Here is a 12,563-nt window from a genome sequence, read left to right on the forward strand (position 1 = left end):
TTAATAATGGTTTTAAAACTCTTTCGTAGAACTTTCATTTAAAAATAGATCCCTAGATCTTGGAGTGCCTTGTCCCAAAGGGATAAATTTTCTTTCCTTTTCAAGAATGATATTCTAATAGTAGAACTCTAACTATGCAAGCCAGTTAACTACCTAAAGGGCAGGAAATGATCTGTGATCAACCTTGACCACAGGTTTGAGAAAGGAGATATTTTATTAAGTGCCTCTCTTCACCTAGATAATAATTTGGGCTGTAGATAAATAACAATTACTTTGGGGGATGTGAAGGCCATACACATTGGGCTTTGCAAATTATGTCAACTATTATAAAAATTTAAATTGTGCTTAAATAATATTCTATTACAGTACAAACCCATTTACTAAACCAGCAAAATCAAATATTTTGGCTGTTTCTTCACTTAAAAATTGGCGTAGGAAAAGAACATTTTTAGGCAGAGAAAGTAATTCTATCTTTTGAAACTCTTTTTTCCTATTCTTTAGCAGATAAAAAGCCCTACAAAAGCCAACGGATGGTGCTAGTTCTTAGGATGAAAAGTAGAAACCTAGCATGAAAGCTGGAGAGGAACAATGTAGTTTTCTTAAGTCCTTGTTCCGGCTGTAAATATTGGACCTGTCTTTGGGCCACAATACTGAAAAGTGAGAAGCTTCATCTCTTAGCCCTCCCCCACCGCACTCCCCACACTCATGTCCCCCAGAAAGACAATTTTGCTCATTCATGTCTCATGGGAAGTGTGTGAGAATAAATCCACATCGTTAACCTATCCCTGTTACTAGAAAAACAACTCAATATCAGATCCTTATGGCCACTGGCCAGTTTTATTTCCTATATCAAAAGTTTAATTTGCAACAATATTAGTTTGCTGGTACTGCCATTACAAAGTAGCAAAGACCTGGTACTTAAACAACAGAAATTTGTTTCACCATGATTCTGGAAGCTTAAACTCCAAGACCAGGGGCATCTGGGTGGCTCAGATGGTTAAGCATCTGCCTTCAGTTCAAGTCAGTTCATCTCAGGGTCCTGGGATCAAGCCTCATAGCATGCTCAGCAGGGAGTCTGCTTCTCCCTCTCCCTCTGCCTCTTTCCTCCACTATTGTTCACTCTCCCTCTCTCTAATGAATAAAATCTTAAAAAAAAAAAAAAAAAAGTCCAAGACCACAGTGTCAGCAGATTTGGTATCTTCAGAAACCTCTTGTTGGCTTGTAAGATGGCTGCCTTCTCTCCTTCCCCTCATGGTCTTCCCTCTTTTGTGTTTCTGTCCAAATTTCCTCTTTTATAAGGATCCCAGTAATATTGGATTAGGGCTCACCCCAATGACCTCATTTTAATTTAGTTACGTCTTTCAAGACCCTACTTCCAAGTACAAACACATTCTGAAGTACTGGGGGGTGGTGCTTCGACACTTTAATTTTTAGGAGGAGGGGTGACACCATTCAGTCCATAATAGCAGCAGACAAATACTGTTTGTCAGGTGAATGTATCTATACTGGTCTTGAGTTTTAGGCTTATCATATGAAAATGTCTGGGCATGTTCCATTACTGAAGTATTTCAGTAATTTCTCATTGCGTCCTCTCTTCTTTGGACATTTTGTAAGACAAGTGCTGGCTGGAAAGCAAAATGGAGATCTTTTAAATGCCACTTGTCAAACAGTTTCACTTCCTCTGTAATTGCAAATACTTGGTGGGAGCTGACCTATTTGAAAGAGCACTCCAGATGCAGAGAATTATTTGTGAACAAAATGATAATTGGCACAGTGCCAAATTCCATTCATTTATTTAAGAAGCAATTTCTCTACTATGTGATAGATACTTTGCTAGGTAAGTGCTAGGTACTTTGTAAGTGTAAGGAATGTGATTCTGATCATCCATGTCTGACACCTGGGAAAGTCTGGCACAGCTGCAGGCATGTAGACGTGGCTGAGAAATCTCTAAGGATTGACTCTGTAGTAACTTCAGAAAGCCTCGCTCCTTCCTCCTGGTTTGAGAGAATCCCAGGGGACTCAGTTTGGATCCTAGGTTGCTTAAGAGTTATGGATTCCCCCAGCGACTGGGACCCTAGTCTCATCTTCAAAGATACTGATCCACACAGAGGGTCCATAGCATAAGCTGTGACTATAGTTTGTTTCCTTCCTCTCTCCCTCTCTAGGTTTCTGGTAAGGGTGTCTGTTTATATACTATGAGTCTAAGAACACTGCATAAACCATGTCCGTAGTTTATGCACTAAGAATTTACTGCTGTGCTAAAAATTTACAACGACATTAACCATGTATAAAATTGGCGTGATTGCAGATTAACAAGATTAATATTGTTTGGTATATAATCATAGAATGTTAAATTTGGAAGGGTCTTTCGGGCACATCTAGGTCAGTTCCTTTTTTCACAAAAGAAGTGAGGCCTACCCAAATGACTGGTCCAAGGTCACAAAAAGCTGAAACTAAACCTCATGCCTTCGGATTCCCAGCATAACCTTGCCATTAAGCCATCCTGTGTTAAACAATCACACTAGTTTTATAATTTTTCTCTTTGTATCTGTATATCTAGAATCATAAATGCCCCAAATTCTCTAGATTCTAGACACTGTTTGGAAGCCCTTACTCCCTTATCTTATGCACATGCACACAAAATGACAGCATTTTGTAATAACAGAGGCCAGAGCCTGGTAATCCGGCTTCCTTTGCCTTGTCTCAAGTTTTCTGGATTTCCCTTATGGTCAGTCCCCCCACCCCACCTCCTGCGCCTTGTCCTGCTTTTCCTATGTGAGGACTGTTGGGCTCAAGGCAACAGAAGCTCTACATTGCTAGCTCAGGAGGCCTGCAAGGATTCATGGAATGGAGAGTGCAGAGAGAGGGGAGCACTATAAGTACTCTATGGATGAATAAATGAACCAATGGAAGAACAAACAAATGAAAGTTAGAAGGGAAGGGGAAAAAAAGGTGAGGGGGCTGACTTTCTAGGTCCTTGGCACCTGTGAGCATCAGGGCTGAGGGATGGGTAAAACAGGGTTTGGAGCAAAAGAATTTGGGACTGTGTCTGCAACCTGCTGTCAGGCTCAAGACCAGAGCAGTTCCTGGCTAACCCTCAGTTGAGTAGAGCCTGGGGATCCCCCCTTTCTACCTGCTAATGTGTGTGTATGTATCTTCTTTGACATTTCTTTCACAAGGGACAAAATTCTTAGTGCTTTGCCCAACATGCATGCTTTGAGGATAGGGTCTGTGTTTAATTTTGCATCCTTAATAAATGTTCAACAAATGTTTTTTTTTTTTTTTCAATGAAGTTTTGACAATGAGGAAGACAAACATCTGGAAATTAATAATCCACTAAGTTTCAGTGACAGGGTAACTGCTGATGTCTGAATGTTTTTGTATTTTCCTGTGTGTGGAGGATCAGAAAGGGAGATGGTGCTGGGTTTCTGTGAAGACGTAGGGGAATCTGGAGTTTTAGAGACATTAAGGTTTTGCAAGAAAGAAAGAAAGAAAGAAAGGAAGAAAGAAAGAAAGAAAGAAAGAAAGAAAGAAAGAAAGAAAGAAAGAAAGAAAAGAAAGAAAAGAAAGAGAGAGAGAAAGAGAGAGAGAAAGAAAGAAGAAAGAAAGAAAGAAAGAAAGAAAGAAAGAAAGAAAGAAAGAAAGAAAGAAAGAAAGAAAGAAAGAAAAGATATGAGCTTGGCAGATGTTACAGTTTTGCAAGAGATAAGCTGTGTTTTTGTTGAGCAGCACATGGATGCATAGGAGCTGTGGGCAGAAGTGTCTGATAGGAAGATCAACCAGCATCTTGGTGTGCATCATGTCTGCGGAAAATGTAAACTTTGGAAGTGGGTTTGAATGAGTGTAGCTCCAGGTGAGGAAATGAAGCATTCTTAGGCTCTTGATTGGGGAGAGGGTACTCTTCTCCTGCCGGACCACTAGCATGGCCCTGACAGATTGAAGAACTAGTGACTTTTCTGTGGCGGGGGTAATCACTGTTGTTTTTTTTTGCAGCCCAGATTGTTTCTCTTCCTCTCCTTCTGCTAAGCACCTCTGCCCTACCCTCACGTTCATGGTGGGGAAGGAGGGTTTTCTTTAGGGCTATCTTCATAGAGAGGCTGTGAAGGAAATGCAAAGAGAGAAAGAGAAGGAAGGAGGGAGGGTAGGAAGACAGACATTATTTGTTTGTAGCTCTTGTAGTAGTAGTTTGAAACTACTACCCTGGGTTTCCCGGCTAGGTGAACCAAAACCCTCTTCCCCTGATTTTTCTGATAGCCATTTATTTTCTTTCTTTTTATTATTTATTTATTTATTTAAAAAAAAAAAAGACTTTATTCATGAGAGGCAGAGAGAGAGAGAGAAGCAGAGACACAGGCAGAGGGAGAAGCAGGCTCCATGCAGGAAGCCCAACATGGGACTTGATCCCTGGTCTCCAGGATCACAGCCTGGGCTGAAAGCAGCGCTAAACCACTGAGCCACTGGGGCTGCCCTTCTCTTTCTTTTTCTTTCTTTCTTTCTTTCTTTCTTTCTTTCTTTCTTTCTTTCTTTCTTTCTTTCTTCTTTCTTTTTCTTTCTTTTTTAAAGATTTTATTTATTCATGAGAGATGCAGAGAGAGAGGCAGAGACAGAGGGAGATGCAGGCTCCCTGCGGGGAGCCCCATGTGGAACTCAATCCCAGGACCCCAGAATCATGCCCTGAGCCAAAAGCAGACACTCAACCACTGAGCCACCCAGGTGCCGCTAGCCATTTATTTTCATTTGGGCTTCCTTCACTTGCAAGAGAAAGTGTCCTGATTAATATAGCTTCTGCCCCTGTATTCCTGCCAACTTAGGGGAGCCCTGTAACCTCTGTGACTCAGTGTCCTCCTAATGGTTTCCTGGGGATTAGTTGAGCACTCCTAAGATTTTCTTCCCCCAAAACACAGAGTACAGTACTATTATAAACAGTAACTTCTATTCTTAGGAACTACAGGTTTCCCGTCTTGGCTCCTTTGCCAGAGTTTCTGAATCAGGGCCAGCTCTCTTTCAATAACACGAGACACGATCTAAGCAGAATCATAATGACAGTCCAAAAATTTCAAATTATTCAAAGAACTAGGGACTTTCAGCGACTTGTATAAATGAGGTCCACTGACAACCAGTAGATTTTAAAAACATCATTTTATTATATCTGGTTCACACTGAGGCATTTTAGTGAGGCTTGACAAATAAGACTGTAAATTCAGGGAACAGGACGCAGTGAATAACAAAAAAGAACTAATGTCTCCTTGACATCACTCACTCTGAAGAAGGCTGTTTACTTCTGAGTTTACCTCCTAGTGTGTTTTAAAATACTCTTGCAAATCTCGGTCAGCTAGAAATAGCTGCTCTACCTTCTCTCAATAGAAGCCCCCAACTTCTCAGCACCCTGGCTCATAGTTATTTATAAACCTGATGTCACTCAAAGATTATTCCTTACATCCCTTCTCATTACTCCTTCCCCCCCCCCACATATGAAGACAGACCTATGCAAAATTAGAAACTTCACATAAAGTGTTCAGTCACTCAGGTGAGAATTACTGTCAGTCAGCATCATTTATGAAACATGTTGGGTGAAGCATGTCTCTAACACTGTTCATGGATACAAGCTACTCCTTTTTAAATTTTTTATTTTATTTTATTTTATTTTTTTAATATATATTTTTTAAGATTTTATTTATTCATGAGACACACACACACACACACACACAGAGGCAGAAACACAGGCAGAGGGAGAAGCAGGCTTCATGCAGGGAGCCCGATGTGGGACTGGATCCCAGGTCTCCAGGATCATATCCTGGGCTGAAGGCAGCGCTAAACCGCTGAGCCACCTGGGCTGCCCTACTCCTTTCTAAAAAATATTTATTTTAAACAGTAACTGGGACACCAGGGTGGGTCAATGGTTGAGCATCCACCTTTGCTCAGGATGTGATCCTGGAGTCTTGGGATCAAGTCCTGCATCAGGTTCCCTGCAAGGAGCCTGCTTCTCCTTCTGCCTATGCTCTGCCTCTCTCTCTCTCTCTCTCTCTCTCTTATGAATAAGTAAATAAATAAAATATTTTTTAAAAAAGATTAATTTATATATTTGAGAGGGAGAGAGATTGTGTGCAGTGCTCATCAAGTATGAGTAGTGGAGGGGCCAAGTGAGAAGGAGAGAGAATCTTAAACCGACTCTACATGGAGCCTGGTGTGGGGCTTAGTCTCACTACCCTGAGATCATGACCTGAACTGAAATCAAGAGTCAGATGCTTAACCAACTGAGTCACTTAGGCACCCCTACAAGCTCTTTCTTTAAAAAAAAAAAAGAAAAGAAAGAAAAGAAAAGGAAAAGAAAAGAAAAGAAAAGAAAAGAAAAGAAAAGAAAAGAAAAGAAAAGAAAGGGAGAAAAGGCCTCTGTGGCCAAATAAGTTTGGAAAACTGTAAGCCTTTGAGATTGAAAAAAATCCTACGGTAATCAAGTTCTCTTTGTGTGAGTTAGCAATTTCCAAATCTGTTTTGTCAAAGCATCACTTTCTTTCCAGCCATATTTAGGAACATTTCATGGAATAATGTATCCTGGATCACATTTTGGAAAACCAGGGAGGTAGCTACCTACACAAGGGAAGTGGAACGGAGAGCACTGGATTTGACTCCTGGCTCTGTCACCCTACTCTGTGTATGACCTTGAGCAAATCGCGACCTCTTTATATTTACTTTCACATTGGAAGAGTGAGGATGATAATAGCTATCTTGATCCAGACTGTTTTATGGATTAAATGATATTGTTGATGATGCTTTAAAGACTATAAAAAGGTATCATTAGGGGGTCCCAGAGAAATATAAGATTATATTTAAAAATTAATAGGGCAGCCCGGGTGGCTCAGCGGTTTAGCGCCTGCCTTCTGCCTAGGGTATGATCCTAGAGACCCGGGATCGAGTCCCACATTGGGGTCCCTGCATGGAGCCTGCTTCTCCCTCTGCATGTGTCTCTGCCTCTCTCTCTGCATTTCTCTGTGTCTCTCATGGATAAATAAATTTTAAAAATTAATAATGTACAGATATAAAGAAAGTTATCCCAGCAGTTCTTACTCAAGGATTGTTTAAGTCTACATAGGGGCCAGGACTGAGAGGGGAGCAAGGAAGTCCAGGACAAAGGTCAAAGTAAGATTAGAGCACGTTGGGTCCAGAAATGTCTTTGGTGATAATTGAATTTAACCCTCTAATTTTATAGATGATGACACTGAGGTCCAGAGGGTCAAATGAATGGCTTCAGGTCACTCAGAAAAGTTAATATTAGAAACATCTGATTCCCATCCAGAGATTGGATTCATTGCCGAGGGCTGTCTTCAGCATGAGACAAATCATGGCCCCATGAAGTTTTCAATCTAATTAGGAGAGACAAGATATACAAATGACATCATCAGAAAACAAGACAACATGGAACAGAATTTCAAAGATCCAAAAATGTGGCTGATTGTAACTATGTGAGGCGATATGTTAATTAGTTTGACTGTAGTAGTGATTTCAAAATGAATTCACACATCAAAATATCACATTGTGGGATCCCTGGGTGGCTCAGCGGTTTAGCCCCTGCCTTTGGCCCAGGGTGTGGTCCTGGAGTCCTGGGATCGAGTCCCATCTGGCTGCCTACATGGAGCCTGCTTCTCCCTCTGCCTGTGTCTCTGCTTCTCTCTCTCTCTCTCTGTGTCTCTCATGAATAAATAAATAAAATCTTAAAAAAAAAATCACGTTGTACACCTTAGACATATTCAATTTTTATTCTTTTTTTTAAAGATTTTATTTATTTATTCATGAGAGACACAGAGAGAGAGAGAGAGAGAGAGGCAGAGACACAGGCAGAGGGAGAAGCAGGCTCCATGCATAGAGCCTGACGTGGGACTTGATCCAGGGTCTCCAGGATCACGCCCTGGGCTGCAGGCGGCGCTGAACCAATGTGCCACTGGGGCTGCCCTCAATTTTTATTTTTATTTATTTATTTATTTATTTATTTTTTAAAATTTTATTTATTTATGACAGTCAGAGAGAGAGAGAGAGAGAGAGAGGCAGAGACATAGGCAGAGGGAGAAGCAGGCTCCATGCATCAGGAGCCCGACGTGGGATTCAATCCTGGGTCTCCAGGATCGCGCCCTGGGCCAAAGGCAGGCGCCAAACCGCTGCGCCACCCAGGGATCCCTGCCCTCAATTTTTATTCTTAAAAAATTGTGGCTGGGGCGCAAGGGTGGTTCCGTCCATTAAATGTGTGACTTTTGATTTTGGCTCAGATCGTAATTTCAGGGTTGAGGGATCAAGCCCTGTGGGTGGCTCTGTGCTCAGTGGGAGTCTGCTGGAGATTGTCTCCCTCTGCCTCTCCTTCTGAGCTATCTCTCTCTCTCAGATAAATAAATAAGTCTTAAAAAAAAATGTAGGTAGTGGAAAGGAAGGTGGGCGGGGGGATGGGGTGACTGGGTGATGGGCACTGAGGGGGGCACTTGATGGGATGAGCACTGGGTGTTATACCATATGTTGGCAAATTGAACTCCGATAAAAAAATATACAGGCAGCCCCAGTGGCCCAGTGGTTTAGCACTGCCTTCGGCCCAGGGTGTGATCCTGGAGACCCGGGATCAAGTCCCATGTCGGGGTCCCTGCATGGAGCCTGCTTCTCCCTCTGCCTGTGTCTCTGCCTCTCTCTCTCATTCTGTGCCTGTCATGAATAAATAAATAAAATCTTTAAAAAATTTTTCAAAAAAAAAAATGCGGCTGAAGTAACAGGGACAGAGAATGCAGAAACAAATAAGACAAACAGCCAGGCTTGAATTGGAGATAGGATTGTAGCTGAGGAAGCATGTATAACACTATGTTGGATCTGGATACTGCAAGAGGAAAAATAGTAGTGTTCCAGAATGGAATTGGAGATGACAGCAATACTAAATGGCTGGCAAAAGTCGAAATAAGCAAGCATTACAGTTTTGGTGAAGTATTCAACAGTAAACATTCATTGGACACTTCCAAATCTTATTAAGTCTCTGGAGCTTTGGGGAGGATATGAGAGGTAGGTAACATGGTCTCTGACTTTTGAAAGCTTATTTTTTATTTGGAGAGAAGAGATGGGAACATAAGACAAAATTCGAGAAAGTGAGCAAGTAAGTATACAATATAAAGGAGTGAAATATGTACTGTTAAGGAACGATTTCTGGAGAGGATGAGTCTTGTTGTTTGTGATTGGTTTTTGGAAGCATGTGGGATAACCTGTGCCATCCCCTGCACAGGATGAGGGAAATTCCAATATGCATATAATATAGGAGTATGGACTATTGCTCTGTACTTGGTCTTTATTAACTTACAATCCTTTCCCTGTCTTTTCTTTTTTAAAAGATTTTTATTTATTTATTCATGAGAGACACACAGAGAAAGAGGCAGAGACACAGGCAGAGGGGGAAGCAGGCTCCATGAAGGGAGCCGGACATGGCACTCGACCCCGGGTCCTCAGGATCAGGCCCTGGGCTGAAGGTGGCGCTAAACCGCTGAGCCACTCGGGCTGCCCTACCTGTCTTTTCTTAGTGTAAACCGGACAGTGGGCTAGAATGCCTAAGTAAATATGATTTCCTCTCCACATTTGAACTCAGAATAGTGAGTGTCTGCTCTTACTTGTATCTGATGATTTGCTACCTCTTCCTCTTTCACCTCCTTCATGTTCCCATTCTTCTTAAGGCAGCTATTTGATCTAAGTCTAAAAGAGCACAAAAGGTATAAGATTAAGGAATCTTAATCTTTTAGACTCTACCCTGTTAGCCAGCATTCTCTCCAGCTAACCAGTTCCCAAGTCCGTTGGACTTTTGACATTCTAAATATTTCTCAACCTGTTCTCTGCTCTCTATGGTATTTCCTCTGTCACTGGGGTCAGATCATAACCATTTCGCAGTTCATTTGTGCAGTAACATTGCAACTTGTTTCTAGGTCTGCCTGCCTCAGGTCTCTTTCTTTTCTCCAATCCCTAATTTCATCTGTCATATGGGCAGAATTACTTTCCAAAATGCAAATTATGCTTTATACCTCTAGTGAAAATCCTTGTAAGTTTCCAGGCAAAGTCCAAACTCCTTTGCCTGGCACACAGAGAGCCTTTTCTGGGCCTGGCTCTTGCTTACCTCTCAGTATCTCATCTTTAGTCACTCCCAAACAAAAATTGGTTCCTATCCATAAATGTAGTGTTTTGGTTTTTGGGGTTATCATGATTTTTTTTCCATGCTGGAGATTTTCTTGGCTTACTTCAAACTACTGAACCCCTATTCATCCTTCAAAACTCCTTAGTTCCTGGTCACCTTTCTTATGTGTTCCCTTTAGTACATTTTTCCATGTTGCTAATTAGCACTTTTTAGAGGTATCACAATCGACTGTTAAGTCTGCCTTTTGTACTCAGCTCAGTGTTTCTTAACAAAGGATTTTAAGGCTTCTCTCTGTGTTGTCAGGGATGAGGACAGTGCTGGCAGGTTCTATAGAAAGGAGTGCACCTAGTGAGGTCTTCCCTCCATCCTGCTTACTCCCCACTGCCTGACTTAAAGGCGACAAGAGAAGTGCTGTGAGGAGTTAAGATCATCAGGAGAAAGGGTGAATTAGATTTATTGAAAACAAAAAAGGAGAAGGAAAAAGAAAGGTAACATACGACTTTGCCACGGTAGCAGGGGAAAGGATGTCCATCAGGAGACAGTGCCTTCCACAAGGGCAATCTGATTTTCCTTTTCAGGGAAAACAACACTAATGTTATCCAAATCTTTTGGAAATGAGCAAGTTCCTTCCTTTCCCCTGCCCTTCAGCCTAAACCAGGAAGGTTTTGTAGTCTGTATTTGTGGTGATCTGGAGTTGTGGTGATCTGGAGTTGGTTGCCCAGCAGGGGGGTTTGCATGCCCGGGACAGAGAAGCCCAGCCTCCGGGCTATTTCAGGGAACCAAGAAACCCACCTTTGTTCTTTAATATTTTGCCTGGGGAATGACAGATCCGACATTAAACCTCTAGAAAACTGGTTAAAACCATAACACTGTGGAGGAGTGCAGACCTCCAATGTACAGGTCGTAATGATCAGAAAATCTTCTGAAAACACCTTGTTGTAACCTAACCATAAAGTCACTTGGGTGGTCAACCCTGAAAAGCCGAGTCTGTTCTGTTCAGTCCTCCCCAGCAAATACACCAGCAAACAAGTTTTGCAATCTTAAGGCACAGAAGGCCATTTATTTTTCCGATTGTGGAATGAACGTAGGACAAAATTATTTTTTCAGAAGGCATTCAGATTTTTTAAAAAGGTAGGGTAATGATTAAAAAGCCTTTGGAAAAAAAAGGCATTTTATTTTGTTGACTGAGAGCTTCCTATAACGTGGCGGGTTTTTAGTTAGTTGTATAATCCTCCCTGGCACCTGGGTGGCTCAGTGGTTGTGTCTGCCTTCCGCTCATGGCATGATTCCGGGTCCTGGAATCCACTCCCATACCCAGCTCCCTGCAGGGAGCCTGTCTGTCTCTGTGTGTCTCTCTGCTTAATAAATAAATAAAATCCTCTCCATAAGGCCTGGCCATCCTGAATCTGTGGACGAGGCTCGCGACAAACCCACGGAAGCCACCTGCTGCCTTTGAGCAAGGGCTAAAGTATTATTTGAATCCAGGTGTCTCACCGCCAGTGTCAGAGACCTTTCTGGACCGTGGTTACCTCCTGAAAACACTGCTGCAACTAACCTTTTAACTGTGTTAACCCGAGTTATTCTACTTTCCAGGTAAGGAGAATCACACGCGATGGGAAGGAGAATAAGATGTAGAGCCACGAGCATAAGGCAGTGTGAGTGACCCCACTTCTCATTTACCCAGAGGGAAGCCCGAGAGGAGATCCTTTAAAACATTACTTCTCTGCAGCCACAGTTAAATCAAGGAGATTTATGTATTTTTAAAAAAGATTTTATTTATTTATTCATCAGAGACAGAGGCAGAGGGAGAAGCAGGCTCCTCGTGAAGCAGGGAGGCCCCTACGGGGCTCGATCCCAGGATCCCAGCCCTAGGGGAAGGGAGACGCTCAACCGACCGAGCCCCGCAGGCACTCCTAAAGCGAGGGCATTTCTGGGGCCGAACGGCTGCGGACGACGCGGGAAGTTGTGTACGGGGCCCAGGAGGCCCGAGGAGACAGCGCGGGGCCTGCTCCTGGCTGCACGTCGGGAGGAGAGAACCCAGCAGGGGTGCAGAGGCAGGTGGGAGGCGGCCGCCCTCGCCGGCTCCGGGGCTCCGGGGCTCCGGGGCCAGCCTCGGGGGAGGGCCGGCTCCGCGCCGCGTGCCGCGCCGGGGGGTGGCCCTTGCCGCGCGTGCGGGTGCGGGTGCGGGTGCGGGTGCGGGGCGCCGGCCGCGGTGACCTCAGCCTACCCCGGGCCGGCCGCAGCAGCCGCGTGCGGAGCCGCGAGGCGGTGTCCTGAGCTGACACCGGCTGCGCGGCACAGGCAGCAGGCGCCGCCGATCAACTAGTTCGCACCGAGGATTCCTCTTGGTGCGTGGCCCAGTTCTCCTTAGGACGGGCTCCAAGCCCTCGCCGCCGCCGCCCCCCACCCCGGGAAGCCTCGCGTC

Source organism: Canis lupus, chromosome 35 (assembly GCF_003254725.2).
Source record: "Canis lupus dingo isolate Sandy chromosome 35, ASM325472v2, whole genome shotgun sequence".
NCBI lineage: Eukaryota > Metazoa > Chordata > Mammalia > Carnivora > Canidae > Canis > Canis lupus.